Here is an 18,575-nt window from a genome sequence, read left to right as displayed (position 1 = left end):
CCCAAGCAGCTGTGAATTTGATGGAGAACCCTCCAAAACGCCACCCAACACTAGCTCGCTCGATTAGAAGAATCAAAGAGCTTCTCAACAGAAATTGGCAAGTGCGCATACGACACATATATAGAGAGGCTAATCAATTAGCTGATGGCATTGCAAATTTGCTACTAAATCAAAACAGAGAGCATGCTATTTGGGATCATCCTCCCAAAGAGACCACTCTTATTTTATTTGCTGATAGAAGTGGAGTTTCTTTTCCCCGTTAATTTATTTTGTTTTTTTTGTTTTGTTCCTGGTCTTAGGGCCTCCAATATACAAAAAAAAATATGACTTACTTAATGACCAAAAAATATGAGTGACTGAATTTAAATTATTTATCCAGTATTAATAATATCTATAATATTAAAAATTGGTAAATCTAAAAAAAATATCTCGAAAAATTTATATCTGGTTTCGGATATAAAAACCTTTGTTAATTCAACAATTATTATTAATAATATCATTTTAAATAAAAATTGCAAGTACAACGATAATTGTTTTCCTTTTTTTGGGATATTTAAACGGGATTAAAGTAAAAAAAAATACAAGTTAAGTGAGGTAAAATAGTCTGTCTATTTTTCAAAGAGAATTTTCACTCTCTCCGAGGAAGAGAGGATCAAATTAAAACCTATCTAAGTCTAAATTTTTAGATAAGAAACGAATACGTTACAAAGGAAACTCATGTGCAGTTCATTTCATGTGAAGTTAATAACTGAAAATTGTTTAATGATTTGACTGAATTGATTTGATTAAATTTTTATCTAATAACTTTCAATTATGAAGAAGTCGACACACATGAGTTTTTACCATACATTATACATCCATTGTCTTTTTTTTTTGTGAATTTGTAACAAAATAAAATAAAATCTAATCTTTATTTTTCAGTTTATTTATCCTTCTGACAAAAGAATTATGATCATTAGCAAAGGTTTCTTCTTCCATTCAATTAACCTCACTACCAATTGAAGGATGTCTAAGCCAAATGGACCCAGTAAACTTAACAAAACAACTGGTTCATACCTAAATACTCTGAACCAACGTGATGTAATTTATATAAGTTTACAAAAAGTTATTTCAGCGGCATCTAACAAATTAAGACTAGGAAAGTGTTTATGTGTATGTAGTGTTACGTTAATTTGACATGAATAATCCTCTACTTGAAAGAACCTACTTTTTGAAGAATAAATTGCTTTTAAGATGACATGATACAAATGTACCATATGATCAGCGATAGCAGTGTGAAACAATGATGAAAATGCACACTGGAATATGGCTCTGAAAGGCTTCAATTGGTGACTAAGTTTTGGTAAAAATCTCAGTAACCCATCCCCTCATTCATGATGAATAAAATGTGATGGACAAGACAAGACGTATTGTTTGTTGTGGCCTCGTGGGAGAAGATATTTGGAACAAAAATTTAGTTGCTTTAGACGTCTAGTAATTTGTCCCATCATTCAATATGGATTTATGATATCATATATATCCAAATCTTGATTCATAAAAGAAAGTTTTGATATTTTCTTTAACATATATATAATGATAAATAAAATCCTAGATTGTTTACTAAAATAACACTAGTAAAAAGTTACCATTCATTTCTAACTGTGGCAATCATGTTTAGAAAAGGGAGAAGGTGTGTTTAATTTGGGGGATGAGACAGGAAGCAGGGGAAGTGGGTCACGAATTCCGTAATTATAATGAAGCCATACCGAGCTGTAATTAGTACAAGTGTTACATACTTATTATTACTTGTTAGTTGTTCCAAGAAGAAAGAGTGTGGAGTGTGGAATGGTGGTGGGTGCAATGTGATGCTATTCAGAATGTCAGAGATTCCCTATCCCCCATATGCTTACACAAACAACGTTGCATGTTTCTTAACACACTTCCATCACTTTCACTCGTATCCTATGTAAACAGTTATCACTAATCATTAATCAAGATATTATTATTCATGGGTGTTTCTACTTTCTAGATACCAGTCCAAGTTTTTGTTCTTTGAATGCACACAATTGATTTGACCAAATCCGCCTTATTACTACATCCATTTCTTAGCTTGAACAAATTAATTACTTTATTACCCTATTAAAAATTAAAATTGAAATGTAAAGAAATAAAGAAAAAGAAGCCAAAAAGGAATCTGGACATAGAGCCATCTGAACAGAATTCCATTAAAAACTGCAACTAGAATATTTTGCCGCATTGCAGGTTGAAAAAGACCCCAGACCCCTGGAGAGAGGGGTTTGTTTTCGTATATTATCTCAATGAAATTAGTATTTCTTTTTATATATTTATTTTTTAACAAAAAGGGTTCTGCACACACTGTTGATAAATGATAAGACCATAAAAGTATTATGCAGCATTGTTCTTTTCCCTAAATAAAATGTATAATAGGCAAAATCTCTAAACCAAGTTACCCCATATTTGTGTGTGACCTAGAATAATGTATATGCTATTTAGAAAAGTTTATATGTATATGATTAAAATTAATCATTATATATTTGTATATAAATATATATACTGTGAAGTAAATACTCTGAGGAATGCAAATTCCATATATATAAGATGAAAAGAGGTTTGATGGATGGGAATAAAGAAGCAAATTAAAGTGGTGATGGTGAATGCTGGGTCTTATAGTTATCTGAGTTGATGAGCAGCAATGGCAACAACACTGTCAAATCACACCAAATATTCAGAAACTTTGTTAGTTGAAATGAATTAGGGTGAGTGGATTCACAAGTTTGAATTGAACTGAGAATGAGAGGCACGCACTAGGTAGTAGCAGCGGCCCACCACCCCTTATTAGTCATTTTATGTCAATGTGTCTTATCAAAAACTGAATAATAACACCACTATACGCATATTTTTCTGTGGGAATACGACTGTGACTTATTATAATTGCATCAAACCACATACAAACAATTGAAAAACAACAACACTGCCACGCCTCGTGAAAAAGCAGACTGTACATACGTGCCAGCTATTTTATTTTTCAAATTCAAACAATAAATACTTAAATACAAATACTCTCTCTCTCTCTCTCTCTATATGAGTCAATGAGTCATGGCATTGGTTAATTGACTTAATTAATTCCTTTGCTATTTGCTAATGGAGGCAATTAGTAACTAATAAATGAATGGAAAGAGGCTAGTGATATTAGTGGTGACTTATTGTTGTATGAGAGTGGAGGCTTTGTTTGTGGCAGTGTTTTTGATTTTAACCTTTTACCACATTTGACACAGGCAACACTGACACTGTGACACAAAGAAAACACATAGCCTAGGCTGGATGGATTGCTAGCTAGGTACCCAAGAAGCCATAGAAACTACTGTGTATCTCTGATCTCTTCAACAGAGAAAAGGCCTTCACCCCCTCGTGCGTCTCCTCTGCTCTTTTTTGGACCAAACCCTTATAATCATCTCATCGAACCAACCATTCCAGCACTCATATGTCATCCATCCCCATCTCCAATAATTCTCATCATCACTCTCCTTCTTTTCCATTATTTCTATTTTCGTACCTCAATTATTGTCTCTATTTTCACACAATTAAACACTACTCCTGCTTACTGCTTCCTCTTTAAAGTATACACATTAACACCCCTAATTAAAATATGCAACCATGCTAACTCGTGTATATAAAAGAATTTAAGGCTAAGTTCCAGTTTAGGTAACCAACTTACTGGATAACGAACTTAAGTTTTTTTTGATAAAATAATTTAAACAATAAATAAATGACCCTGTTAAAAGTAACTTATAAATAAGTTATTTTGTATTTGGATTTTTAACTCTAAAAGTGCTTATTTTATAGAAATGTGATGAAAAGTAGAAGTATTATAAGATAATTCATTTTTTTTAACTTCTTTATAAGCTCCTAAATAGCTTTTTAGAATGTTGCGATTTGATTTTAAAAATTGCACCAAACATTAATACTACTACTTTTTATAAGTCAAAAATTAAAAAAATTTTACTTTTAAAATTTTTTAAACGGACCCTAAGTAATTTCAATTTATATTGGTCAACACTTTTAGTTAGTAGTCTTATACCCAACTTTTAACAAATATTTTTAAGGGTTAACCATACAAAATGCCTCCAAATTATTTAAATGCAGACAAAAATGTATCCGAATTTTACTATCGAACATAAGTGTCTTAAAAAAAATGTGACAAAAATAGCCAGCAATAAATATGTATTTTAAAAAAAGCCTTAGAGATTAAATTTTGATACAATCTTTTGCAAGCATGATTATAAAAATGAAATTTTATTATCCTTAAAATTTGGTAATTTTTCGTTAAGTACATATTTTTTTGTAATTTTTTTGTTAACAACCAATAATTCTTTTAAAAAATCACAAAAAATATATATTTAACAAAAAAGTCACCAAATTTCAAGAATAACAATATCTCATTTTTCTAATCATATTTGCAAAAAATCGCATCAAAATTTAATCTCTAAGGTTTTTTTTGAAAATACATATTTATTGTTGAGCATTTTTGTCGTGTTTTTAAATTATTTAAAGGCATTTATGTAGATAGTAAAATTCATATACATTTTTGTCAGCATTTGAATAATTCGAGAGCATTTTTTGTGGTTAACCCTATTTTTAAATATTGTTAACTAATTGCTAATCAAAACTAATACTTTCTATTCGTATAAAATATATATTAAAATATAAAATACATTTGACAATACATATTTGGTGACCTACATATATTTTCAAATAGAAAGTAATTAATTTAATTTGATGACTAATTTTTATTATATTTTTGTAAAACATGTCAATTTTTTTTTAGTTTATTTATCTGTGAGTGGTAATTCAAAACATACATATAAGGTAACAAGAGAATTGACTTAGTAGTACTAAATTATAACTTTGAGGAGAAGGAAGAGACTTTCTTTTAAGAATCCAAAAGGACATATATTTGGTCTCATTTACACACAAGTGAAAAACTGATAAAGTAGCACATATATAGGAACAACTCTATTATTATTGGCTTAAAATATCCCCATTCGATAATATGCATTTTTATGTACAAAGTATTTATCAAAAATGTTACATCCAAATTGGTTGCTTGCTGGACCATATTTTTCTTCTTCGGGAAAATTGGAAACCACACCCACACATCCTAATTGGCGCTTTAATTAGTATCATAAAACAGTGGCATAGCCTTTAATTTGCTCTGAAAAGGAAACAAGAGGAGAGAGAGAGAAATTGTCCTCTCCCACGTTGGGTGTGCATGATTAATCCATGCTTGTGTGAAGTTCCGTTTGATGCCATGAGAGGAAGATGCATGGCCTTTGAATGATGGGACCAACCTTTCATTATTTTCTACTTACATCAACTCATGTATATATGGCCCTTTTCAAGAGAAAAAGAAAGAAAATTCAAAAGATCAAACAAATGGTTCAACTAAAAACATGAGACATATATATATGAATTTTAATTAATATATACTAGCTAGGTGAATATGATTTCACCATAATATTGATCACAACAAATAGGAAATTAACGATAGAAAGTAGAAACAAAGAATGGGCTATGGCTATCTGTGTTCATTTTCCATTCTCACCACACAAAACATGTTACTCAGAGGCACTGACAAACGTTGCTTTCTCCACAGTATCAAAACCACCTCTTTTATTGGACATGTGCACATTTAATGCATATCCAAGAAAAAGAGAAATTAAAAAGCCAATGTCTCCCTATATAAATAATATTCAAACTTCAAACGCTGTTTTTCAACAGAGCACAAACAAAGATGAAGAAGAAAAAAAAAAAGAAAGAGCAAACACCTAATCCACTGCACACACAACACAAGCTGATGAACCTAACAGTGAGAGCGATGCGACATATATGTATATATTAAGTGGAAAACCATCGGAAGGAAAATTAAGAATACAAATCAGATACCACAATCTCTATTCAAAGATGCTCTCTGGATTTCACAGGCATGGAAGCATGGAACCAATGGAGCTATAATAACTAGAACAAGAAAATGATTCTGTTTTTCTGAACATAATATTATATGTTACAACTTTCACTTATTTTCATAATGTGATATAGTCCGAGAAAATAAAATTAATAAAGAACCAAAACAAGAAAGAGAAACCATATAATATATACATTGAGAGAGAGAAAGAGAGAGAGAGGTGTGTTAAAAACAGAGAAGGGATGCTTGAACATATATATCTCTGGAAAATCTGAGATTATTAGCATCTTACATTCCCAACGTTCCCTAGCTTCCTGTCTCAAAAAAGGGTTAACCCTCCAAATGTTGAGATATCAATAATACTTAGTACTAACTATAATATAACACTAATTGTAAGAAGAACAAAAAAAACAAAGCACCATCACCAACAACCCATCCTCATCACCACAATCATTAATCAATGCATGTTGGTAGGCACTAAAATTGAGACAGAGAGAGAGAGAAGAGAGAGAGAGAGAAAGATATAATAAGAAAATAATAAAATAAAAAAGAAACCTAAAGGGGAAAATCTTAAGATGGGTGCCTGCAATGTCTTTTCCTGTTCTGTTTTGGCAACAAGGTTAATATATGATGATGATGATGATGATGGTTGTGTGAATGATGAGTGATCAAGGCATAAAAAGCTTGTTCCCACACTTGCAACGCCACGCTTCTGGGTAGTACTCAAGCCGTATGATCATACCCGGTTGGACCGGCACGTGAACCGGTTCGCATGGGCTGCACCACCCGCACTTTGACCTGCACGACGGCGGCCACGACCCTGGACCCCTCGACCTCTTCTCATCCCCCGCCGTTGCCCTTTTTTCCTTCTCTTCCATGCGAGGTTGCACGTGTCTTGCTGCGACTCCAAAACCTGAACCCAGAAAGCGAAGTTAAACAGTTGGTCAGAGCTGAAAACAGAAGTAGAGAGAGTGTCACGTGATGTTGAAGTGTACTGTTATGAACTTACTTGGCGCTGATGATGCTCTGCTGCTTCTGCTGGTCATGGCTGAAGCAGCAGAAGAGAACAAGAGAAGAGTGAAGGCCGTCAATACTAGTGCTGGCAACCAGTAATGGTGACGGCGGCGGAGTACGCCCATGGCCGAGGTGGGAGAGGCTGCGCACGTCAGCAGACAGTACCGGACGGTGACTTACAAGAGTTGAAATGAGGGTGGTGGACTGGTGGTGGTTGAAAGAGGGTTGAGTAATTGCTACTCCTGGTTCTGGTTCTGGCGTGGCGTGTGAGAGAGAGAGAGAGAGAGAGAGAGAGAGAGAGAGAGAGAGAGAGAAAAAAGTCCAAGGTCAAAACTCGGAAGACAAGAACCCAAAAGAGGGAGGGGGTAGGGGGGTCTGTTTGAGTATTAGGGGAAAAGGCCCAAACAGGACTATGGGCCCATTATGAAAGAGGGCCCTGGGCCCAGACTGATTGCGATAGCTTGCTTTCTCTTAATCTCATCGCTCATCACTCATCAATTCAATACGCTACTGATTTGTCAATATGAATGGATACTATCATACCATACTAATACAGATACTGTATCATACTCCACTCACTACAGACAAGAGAGGCTCCATCTTTTCGAATAAGACTTTATTTATTATTTATTTTATTTGAATATGAAGAATAAGTTTTGTACTTTAGCTTTCGCCTCTTTGAAATAAAATCTTTGTTCTCATCTTCTATATATAGCCGGGTCGGACTTTGGCCCTAAACCAATATCCACATTAGCCCAACTTTGTATGAATTTATGTTGTATTGGACCAAACTTAAGCACAGTAGACTCACTGAAATGCTGACTTGATTTTTCATTACCAATTTCGCTTGACCAATAAATAAATGATTGAGGGCAGGTTAGATTGCGGATCGCAATTTGGACCAAGATAAGGCATTGATTAGTCGAGTTATAAATATCAGATCAAGCAGTAATTAACAATGTTATCTCTAATACATTCTTTTAAGTAATAAATTTTATATTTTGAGCTAAGGTGAATTTTATATTTTCTTAATTTATTGTAAATAATTTTTTTTCTTTTGAATAATAAATCAAACTAATTTTTTATTATAAACAAATTAATATCGTGTCATAAAATTGAACGAGGTGTGATAGGAGTGATAGAGCAGCAAGAGTAGCAGTAGGTATGGGGGGAGTGTGGAGTATTGAGAGGGATGTGTCTTGTACGTTCGGGACAAACCATTCCTGATTCTTCTCATCTCAATTCTCATTCCAGAACACACCTACTAACGTGGGTGAATAATTGAATATACATGCATATTTCTTAGACTAACTTAATTATGCCTAGTGTATATTCATCTAAATACTTGATCCACTTCACTATAGTTTCATGATATATATAATTATTGTACTTTGTATAAAATTCTGTTTTTTACAGCACGAGACTAGTAGTGAAAATAATTGTTGAAAAAGTGATGCTAGAGATCTAGGAGTAGTGGAATGAGGAAGAACAGAACAAGTTGCATTGAATGGAACAAATGCATACGTTTCTTTTCTGCAAGTGCAACAGGCCTATCCTATACCTATACCATGGAGCCAGAATCCAGAAGTGAATTTAAGGCCTAGACTAAGGTCACATTTTTATGTTATTCAGGACCAGCAATGCTTAGTTGCCTTGTCCTCCGGGCTTTTGCTTTGCTCCTACTCGTGAACAACCAACTTATTTGTATTCAATTTTATTGCCATACATTCAGTCACATTTTTTATTCTATAATATTATTTGAACAGAAAATATTATGGAGTATGGACTACGTTTTTCGGTAATAACCTTATCCCATGTGTATCATAGTCTATTTTTTGGAGGAAATTAAACTTTGTTTTAGAATTAGATATACTTCAGTTTTTTTTTTTTTTTTTTTTACAGAAAATTGTGTAAATATATGCAAATGGTACTTTGACATTTAAGTTAGTCTAAAAAAAATTTTCAAAATTTCTTTTAAAAGAGTGCAAAACATAACTGAATTTTTTTCTTATATATTTCATAACAAAGGAAATAAATCATGAGTAATATTAGAGGATCATCAAAATTTATTATTTTATTATCAGTTATATATTAATGTTTAAAATTATAGAATAAAATATATTGTTAGATTACTAGATTAAATTAAAGAGATTGAGTTAACGATTAAGTAATGGCAAAAAAACAATAAATTCTAGAGTCTTACTACACATCAAAACAATTTATGCAACTAAGCAACCAAGTCATTTAGTTTACGCTTTGAGACTGTCTTCTTTTTCTTTCTCCTTCTCCCCCTTCTTCTTCTTCTTTTTCTTTTTCTATTTTTTCTTCATTTTTTTTCATTATCGTCATCGTTATCACTACCATACCACCACATCCCTCTCCTCCTCCTTAACCTTTTTTTTTATTTGAATTTTTCATCTCTTTCTTCCTTTTTTTCTTCTTCTTCTATCATCATTATCGTCATCACTAACAATATCAACATTTTGCTAACATCTTTATTGATTTTGATTCTCTGTAGTGATTGAATGAATCGAAAATATGATCAAAACAAAATCATTATATAATACCAAATAAACTGAAAATAGTCTATTATATAAATTCAAATTCAAAAAGACCTGTGTCAATGACAATAATGATAATGATTATGATGACGATGATGGATGAGAAAGAAGAAAAAAAAAGAAAAAGACGAAATTTTAATAGTAAAAGAAGGAGGAGAAGGAAGTGGTGTTATTAGTGACGACAATAACAAAATTAAAAAAATAAAAAAAAGCGTAACTCAAATCACTTAAATATAAAATTATTTAAATATAAAATATTACTCTAAATTCTAATAATTTTCTAATATTTCTCATGAATCATTTACGCTTTACCAAATTGTGTTATTTATTGCCGCGATTTATCCAAATTATAATAACGTGATCAGACTAAATAAATTTACATTACTAAAGTAATTTGACATTGAATAATCCTTTATTATTTTCACAACTGGGAAAATGCGGGAAAAGAAAGAGAAAAGAAAAAATAAATCTAGAACAAAGGGGCAATAATGCTGAGAATCTGTGTGATTCTGGCATCAGCAGTGCAAAAGCAATTCATGTAGCCATAAATAATTGGATAAAGGCTATTGTAACCAAGTGTAATAAGTGTATAACTATTACAGCACTGTAAGTAGCAGTGGTAGTTTTGGGGTTGGTAAATTCTACTGCCACATACAGTAGTCCAATACTGTGACACTAACAACCCAAAAGTCAGGCCCTTCATAAATGAATGCCCTTAATGGGCCCTTAATTGGAGCAATCTGGGTCAATGGGTTTTTGCTCCTCTAACTGCAGCCAGCTACCAATAAAGCCTACAAAAATTAAAGAAAAAAAAGCCTACAAAAATGCTAGTACATCAATAATTCTTGTCAGAAACTTCAAATAAGAGTTTAGTACGAACCAGCTATAGTTCAGATAGTATATATATAATTTTTTTTCTATCTCAAAATTTTGGATTCGAGTCTCATCTATTGTAATCCATCGAAGAAAGCTCCTAGCTGCTGCCCAGACATGTGGGGACTGTGTGGCCGAAAAAAAAATACGAGAGTTTACTAACTATATTATTAATCCAGTTCTTTTTATTACTATATCCAAAATAATCTATATATTGGCCTCCCTTATCACACTCATTTGTCTTCGGACAAACAAAATATAATTATATGCACTAGCCCCTCTATGTAAAGGTAATCCTAATTGTACGTACTAAAAGTAAAATTAAGCGTGTGTTGACAAAAAAAAAAAAGAAAAAAGAAATATATAGAGCTAGGTGGAAATTAAAATGTAAGATGATAAGAGTGAGTAAACCACTTTCCACGTTTTGGCAAATAATGCAATTTGAGGCCAAAAATGGAAGAACCTTCCTTGTGCAGCTAGACATGGAATCACTATATGGATGAAGGCTTAGAGGTTTGTAACAAAAAGGAGAAGGCATGAAAATCCAACAGTGTTAAGCTTTGTGTCATTGCCAGGTGACAGGTCACAGAGGTCACAGGTGACACATCCTATTCGTCCTGTGAAACCTTTGGTCAATTTATTTAATGAAACAAAATAAAGCTTATCACTTTGTTTGGCTTGATTCTTACATATTTAGTTTCTTATTCAAACTAGTAGTACTTTACATAATTTTACTGCAACCATTATTACATATTTATAGGTATAGATACATGTATTTTACAGAGGAGAATCTGTATGAGTTCTTCCCTTGTTACCAGAAAAAATAATGAATCATAATGAACTTTGCAAAAGCTTTTTGAGGGCAGATTACGACGTAACACACTAAAACAACGCATCGGGCTGAAGCCCTCATTCCCTTTCCCCGAGGAAATCCAACCAAAATTATATTCTCACACCACAAAGGAAATTAAAAAGAAATAGTTGCTTGCACTACATTTACGCTTTACTTTCTATGAAAAGAAAAAATAAAAACGAAAGAGAATATGTATTGGAAGAAACATGTACTTCTAGTATTTTAGTCTATATTTTTAAAAGGACGATAATATGACGATAATATAAAGAAATATCATTTCAAAGATAAATGCTTCTGGATTATTTCATTATTGGTGGTGTCTCAGAGGATTCTGTCTGAAAATGCTATGAGAACAATAAATAAGGCGTACAACAATTGGGCCACAAAGTGGCTCATAAATGCGGCCTTAAATTTTACTTTTACTTTTTTTCTTTTTGATTTTTGTTAACATTTACCTTAAGGACGCGTCTAAAAAATATTAGAAAAAAAATATAAATAAATAGTTAAATTAATTTATGAGAGATCATACGATCTCTAATTTAATTTTTAATCTTTTTAATCAAATCTATTTTCAAAAATTTTAGTTTAGTTACGTTAATCTTTCTGTCACTTATTACGTCGACAGTATTGATTAAAAGCTGACGGAACACGTTAAGTTACATATCAAAATATCCTTCTACATCTTAATTAGTAGATAGCACAATATCTTTATTAAATTCGGTCAAATCAATTCCTAAAAGATAAACCATAATCTTAAAATGTTGTATATATGTCTCCTTCTTTTAAAGTGCAGTTGCGGTGGTTCAAAGAGCAATATTTGAGGTCACTGACTCATTAGTATGATAGGTGATAAAAATAGAGGTTGCCATAGTGGAGTGTCTTCTCACTCACTCACTTGGTAGCCTTTGGTCCAACTCATTTATCTGAAGAAAGAGGAAAACAAAGACCTAATATGTCATTGTGTTACATATCAGAACATCCCTCTACATCCTAATTAGTAGATAGCACAATATCTTTATGACATCCGGTCAAATCAATTCCTAAAAGATAAACCCTAATCTTAAAATGTTGTATATATATATGTCTCCTTTTTTTAAAGTGTAGCTGTAGTGGTTTAGAGAGTAATATTTGAGGTCACTGGTACGATGGGTGATAAAAATAGAGGTTGCCACAATGGAGTGTCTTCTCACTCACTTACTTGGTAGCCTTTGATCCAACTCATTTATGCGAAGAAAGATGGAGAACAAAGACCTAATATGTCATTGTGGAATAAGGACGTTGATTAAAAAATTTAAGACTTCAAAAAATTCATATGGTTTATTTTATATTTGTCTAAGATGCCAGGTAAATTGTTCTTATAAATTCTTTCATCTTTTTTTAGTACTTGTGGGATTTTTCAATCTTATTTATTTAAATTTTATGCAGAATGACAACCATTACAATTTCTTCAAATGAGTTGATGATGATGAATATAATAGAGGAAAGGAAAACGCAGAAACTAATCCTGAAATTGAGAGCGATTATAATGCAGAAATTGATCAAGTGATTTTATCCTTCTTTCTAAGATGTTTAAATCTTAGAGTAGGAACAAAAATCATGAAGTGAGCAAATTTTTTGGCAGTTGTAGAGCTAGTTTTTCTGACGATTTCAGCTGAAAGAAGGATTGGTGATGTTGCAATAGTTTAGGGCGAGGCATTTTCTCTTTCTCTTCCTTTAGAAAGGATTTCCAGTTCTAGCAAAAAACACTAATGAGAAATCAAATTTAATAATGGCACAATCCTAAAAGTAAGTTTAGTAAGAGGAAAAAAACTTTAGTGTGTGTTTGGATTACAGTTTGCAAACCAAAGTTTGTATAAAATTGATTTTGTAAAATTAATTTTGATGATAAGTTAGTTTGGGTTAATGTGATTTATGTTTGGTAATATTTATATCAAAATTGATTATAGTAAAATAAATGTTGTTTGAATTGTACTACTCAAAATCACTTTTAGATGAAAAATTACTAAAATAGACATCAATTTTATATACCTGCAAAATCAGAATACTATAAAAAATAATATAAAAAATATTTATCATATAAATAAAATAAATACAATAAAAAATAAAAATATAAAAGAGAATACTATAAATTTTATAATGTCACACAAAAAGAAAATATTCTATAATTTTTTTTAGTATCGTCAGTACTCTTTAATTTAGTATTATTTTAGACTATAAATTTTTATTATTATGACTCTATTGTTACTTATAATTAATTTTTTATTTATTTTGTCCTTTTTTATAGGATCATAATTTATATTATTCAAAATTTTGATAATAAACGTAGTATATAATAATTACAATTTCAATTACAAATTTTACAAATTCAGAATAAAAAATAAAAAAATTAATACAAAAAAAATAGAGTACATCAAATAATAGAAAAAAATTATACAAATAAGAAATAATAAAAATTCCATAAAACCAACAACATATATCATATGAACAAAAAAAATACCATAAAACGTAGATAAAATTCATATGAATAAAATCAAATAAAAATAAAAAATTTTCAATTTGTTAGTGATTGAAATAAATATAAACGATTTTGATGAAAAAAATAGAACTAAAAAATTATGAAGAAGCAGGAAGAAACTACAAAGAATGACTGTGAAGATAATAGTTACTAGTATCATTTTTATAGAAAAAAATGAAGGGTATGATTGGTAAAAAAGAAATATTTTAGCTTCTCCTAAACATGAAACGTGAAACGCAAAAGCTACAAATTGATATATAGTAAACATAAACAATAACCAAAGAAATTGATATATAGTTGACTCCTTTAATAATAAGAAAAATAGAACTCTTGATTAACTTTCATGTACTAAATTATAATAAATGAATAAGAAGTAAAACCCTAACCCCACAAACGATTTTCAGTTCCAGCAAAAAACAATAACAAAAAACATATTTTATCAACGATACAATCTTAACAATAAGTTTAGTAATCACAAAAAACTTCAATAAGGACAAAAATAGTCGCTAATCACGTCTTCAACCATTGCGCCAAAGCCATTTCTCAATAACAAAGCTGGATGCTTCAATTGGCAATGATGAAGAAGGCTTCTTCGTCTTCTCCTCAGCGATGTTAAAACAAAAGTGAGAAAGAGAGTCTTATGAGAGAAATATGGACTCAGTATGAGTGCCAGAGTGAATGGAAGTGAGAGGGAGTGTTGTCAATCATACTAAATTGAAACAGTGACTAAAATGACATCATTTTAATCACTAACTCTCACCTAGGGTTGTCAAACGGGCTAGCTCTGTCCAGTTAGGCTCAACCTGTTAACCCCGTGGGTTAAATGAGCTGGACCATTTAATCCCGTTTCATTCGCGGGCTATAATTTTTCAGCCCAGACTATTTATGGTCAGCCCGATGGGTTAAACGGGCCAGTCCATTTATCCTGTTATTTTATTTTTGAAAAATATTTTGACAAAAAATATTACACTTAGGTCAAAAACGTTTAAAAATAATATTTTATGTTGATAGGTCAAATTTTCGGGTCGGATTAGAAGAGATGTCAACTTAAAGTGCTACTTTTTTTAAAAAAAATATGTAAAAAAATAAATAAACGGGCTACCCATTTAACCCACGGGCTAGCCCGTTTAACCTGTCATTTTTTTAAGTTAATCGGGCTCAGTCCAATTTTTAAACGAGCTTAGTTTTAGAGGTAAAACCTACCCATTTAAATAGGTAAACGGGCTGACCCGATAAATTTAGCTAATTCTAATGGCCCTACTTTCACCCTAAAAAAAATACCATTTTTAATTCTGACTTGTAATTTAATATGCTGGATTAGCTTTTATTAGTACCGTTCATAATATAATTAACAGAAAAACTAACATGACTAAACTAAAAATTTTAAAAAATAAATTTGATTAAATTTTTTTTTTAAATATCAAATTTTGAGATCGTGTAATATTTTAGAAATTAATTTAATCATTTACTCATAATTTATTAAAAGTTGTTAAAAAGATAAAAAATTTTGCATTTTAAGAATAAAAAATTAATAAAATTTATATTATCATTCTCTTAAAATGTGCCTTTAAAATATAAAAGAGCTAAATCCTTACGTTTTTTTTAACAAAAGATTTGATTGATATATTTCTAACATAGGTTAAAGTTATTATTAATAAAAAATTTAAATTTTTTTACTTGATAAATAAATAATAAATATATTAAAAGCCGAAATTTTGTGTATTTTTTATATTAGTTAAATTGTTATTGGAGGTCTTATACAAGTAAGCACTTGATATAAATAAATTGGAATATACAAAAATATATTTTTTTCATAGAATATAAGAATTGATGCCAGAAGATTATGTGTAGAAGGAGGACTGAGGAGTGGACCAATTTATGTGGTAGTGGTAACCCATACTTTAGAGTGTTGTCAAATTGCAAATTGGAAAAAGAATAAATCTCCTTAATTAAAAATTGCAGTTATACCTTTGTATTGCTTCTTCAATAATCAATATTATTATAACATAATTTTAAATAATGAGGACCTTTTTTTTTTTTTTTTATCTTAGTCACCGAGGAAGTTGTGAAGGTTCTCCTCTCCAATCTCCATTCTACTTCATGCCAAAAATGCTTCTCTCACACCTGCATTATTACAAACTAGTGCGAACTTCCACGCAGCAACAAAACCAAAATTATTGATAAATCAAGGAAAAAACAATTATTTATATCTATGAAAATTGTATGTTGATAAAATTATTTATAAAAAAATAAAACTACTTTTACATTCATAAAAAAATAAGTGTTTAACAAAAATAATCAAACGTTAAATTTTAGTTGATTCTATTAAAAATTTATCTAAACTTTTTAAATTATCTTGTTCATTTTAGTTGGTCCTTTGCTCTATCCGTTTTTATTTTATTATGCTCTTTTCCATCGTGACTTTACAATTTCTCGATTTTTCTCTACTATGTTAAAAAATTTTTTACTCTTAAATTTATCATTTTCTCCTTATTTCTTATTCCTAATTTCTTTTAACATTGTTTGTATCCAAAGAAAATACTTAAAATTTATAATTTCAATATATTTTTGCTATTCAATTTTAAGTTTTCAATTGATTGACACTGTTAGTTATGTTAGTAGGGGTGAGCACGGTAGCAGGTACCCGATTATCCGTTCGAATCCGAACCGAATCAATTAAATTAATTCTAGAACCAACGGGTAATTGGGTGTAATTCAAACCAAACAGATGACTTTTATTAGTGATTGGTTTGGATATCGGTTTTAGGAGTGCAGAACCCGAACTAACCCGCGAATCCGATCATATATTAATTAAATAAAAAATAAAAAATATATATGGCTTTTCTATTAGACAATGATTATTCATTATTAATATGTTTGAATTTTAATGAGTTTAGTTTTAAATGTATTTGGTTTTTAACATGTTTGGATTATTTCTATTGATGTTACATGTTTATTGTACTTGTTGAATTTTTAAGATAAAAATTTGGTTTATGAATTTCAAAGTCATCGGGTACCCAATTACCCGAACTGAACTAATTCGTTTTTAATCGGTTTGGTTTGATTCGGGTACATATACAAAAAAAAATACAAATCCAAACCAAACCGAACCAATTACATTTTGATCGATTCGATTCTAATTTTACTATAAACCCAAACCAAACCGACCCATACTCATCCCTATATGTTAGTAGTGTTGGTAGTAATGGTAGTAGTGGTGGCCTGATAATGTTAAAGGAAATTAAGATGGTGATGATAGGGTTATAAAAGTCTAGAAATTAGGAAAAAGGAGAAAAATTGAAGATAAAAATAATGATGACCATGATGAAGTGATTTAATAGCAAAAAATAAGTTGTGACTATGATGGTATAGTGGAGATAATAATAATAATTTGAGAAATTTAGATAATTTTTGGACAGAGAGTCAACTAAAATTCAGTTTGGTTATTTTTATTAAATGATAATTTTTTATGAATACAAAGTTAATTTTATTATTTATAGATAATTTTGTTAGCCTTTATGATTTCTATAAATATAAATATTTTCTAATGTAAAAGATTATATTTTTAAGAAGTGCTTTTATTAAAGTACTTAAAGGAATAAACTATTATTCCTATAAAATTGTAAACTATTATTTAGATATTTTAAAAATTAAAGCTGTGCATGTTTTTTAATTTAAATGTATTAGAATTTTAAAAATAAAAATATTATTTATATACTAAAATTAACTATTAATGTATTTGTGTATAAATATATGTGTGATTTAATCTATTTTTAATGTGTATTTGTATTTTAATATATATTATATAGTGATAAATAATTTTAGTGGCTAATTTTAGTGTACAGATAGCATTACTCTTTGAAAAATTACTATTCTTTCTTCATTAACAAGTATGCTTAAGATCATTTTTAACTAATTTCAAATTATGAATACAAACAAAACTAGAGAAAGAGATAACATAGTTAGTACTCCTAGTTTGTTTACTTTTGTTTTTTTTTTACAAAATTTATGATCCTCTTATTTTATTACTAAATTATTATATTTTAATATATAAAAGTATTAAAATTATTTTAATATTCTCTCTTAATTAATGAAGAATTTTTCAGTAATGTTATTTTTATAATTAGGATTTTTTATTTTAATAAATAAAATAATATAATATTTACAAAAATAAATATATTTTAGAGAATTTATCAATTTAAATTCTCTTACTATATCTCGTTTACAGTGTAAACGGGATGATTTTTCATTAAACAAGATATGATAAATCAGGCTAATACGTGTATATTCCGTTTACACCGTAAACGAAATACGTAAAAACTGTAAACGAGATATATATATAACAAATATTCAGTATCTATAAAAGGATGTGTAACTCTTGCTATTCTTTACACACATTTCATATCATTTTTCTATTTTTTCTTTGTCTCAAAAACAAAGCTGAATGACCAGTAACAATTCATTCATAGTTGTGCTTATTTATCCGAATTATCGTATGAGAAATGACGACAACGGTGTGACATTCAGCGTGTGGAGATGTTATCGGATTTAAAGAGTTTGATATTGAGCAAGTTTGGTGGGACACAAGCGAGAAAAATCGGAAGAGCGGCGTATAGGTTGCTGACACTCATGGGAAATGGAGTTTTCTGGATTCGACTATTCCAACTTTACGGGATAGTAGGAGGTGATGCATCTGAATAATGACAAAAAAATAATATTTAAATTATATCCTATCAATTATAACTTATAAATTATTTTTTAACATTTTAAAAAATTAATTTCACTTTTGATAATATT

At 30.1% G+C, this 18,575-nt stretch overlaps 1 non-coding gene across 1 annotated transcript; it reads right to left on the bottom strand.

Moving 5' to 3' along the window:
• Window positions 1-6,130: 6,130 nt before the first annotated feature.
• On the bottom strand, window positions 6,131-7,357 carry LOC112711756 (uncharacterized). Its single transcript, XR_011866082.1, has 2 exons — window positions 6,972-7,357; window positions 6,131-6,875 (listed from the first exon to the last, which is right to left on the bottom strand). It is a non-coding gene; the product is annotated as an uncharacterized protein (transcript).
• Between the last annotated feature and the right edge of the window lie 11,218 nt (window positions 7,358-18,575).

Source organism: Arachis hypogaea, chromosome 9 (assembly GCF_003086295.3).
Source record: "Arachis hypogaea cultivar Tifrunner chromosome 9, arahy.Tifrunner.gnm2.J5K5, whole genome shotgun sequence".
Taxonomy (NCBI): Eukaryota; Viridiplantae; Streptophyta; class Magnoliopsida; order Fabales; family Fabaceae; genus Arachis; species Arachis hypogaea.
The sequence above is the reverse complement of the archived record's forward strand: the minus strand, read 5'-3'. Positions and strand labels throughout refer to the sequence as shown.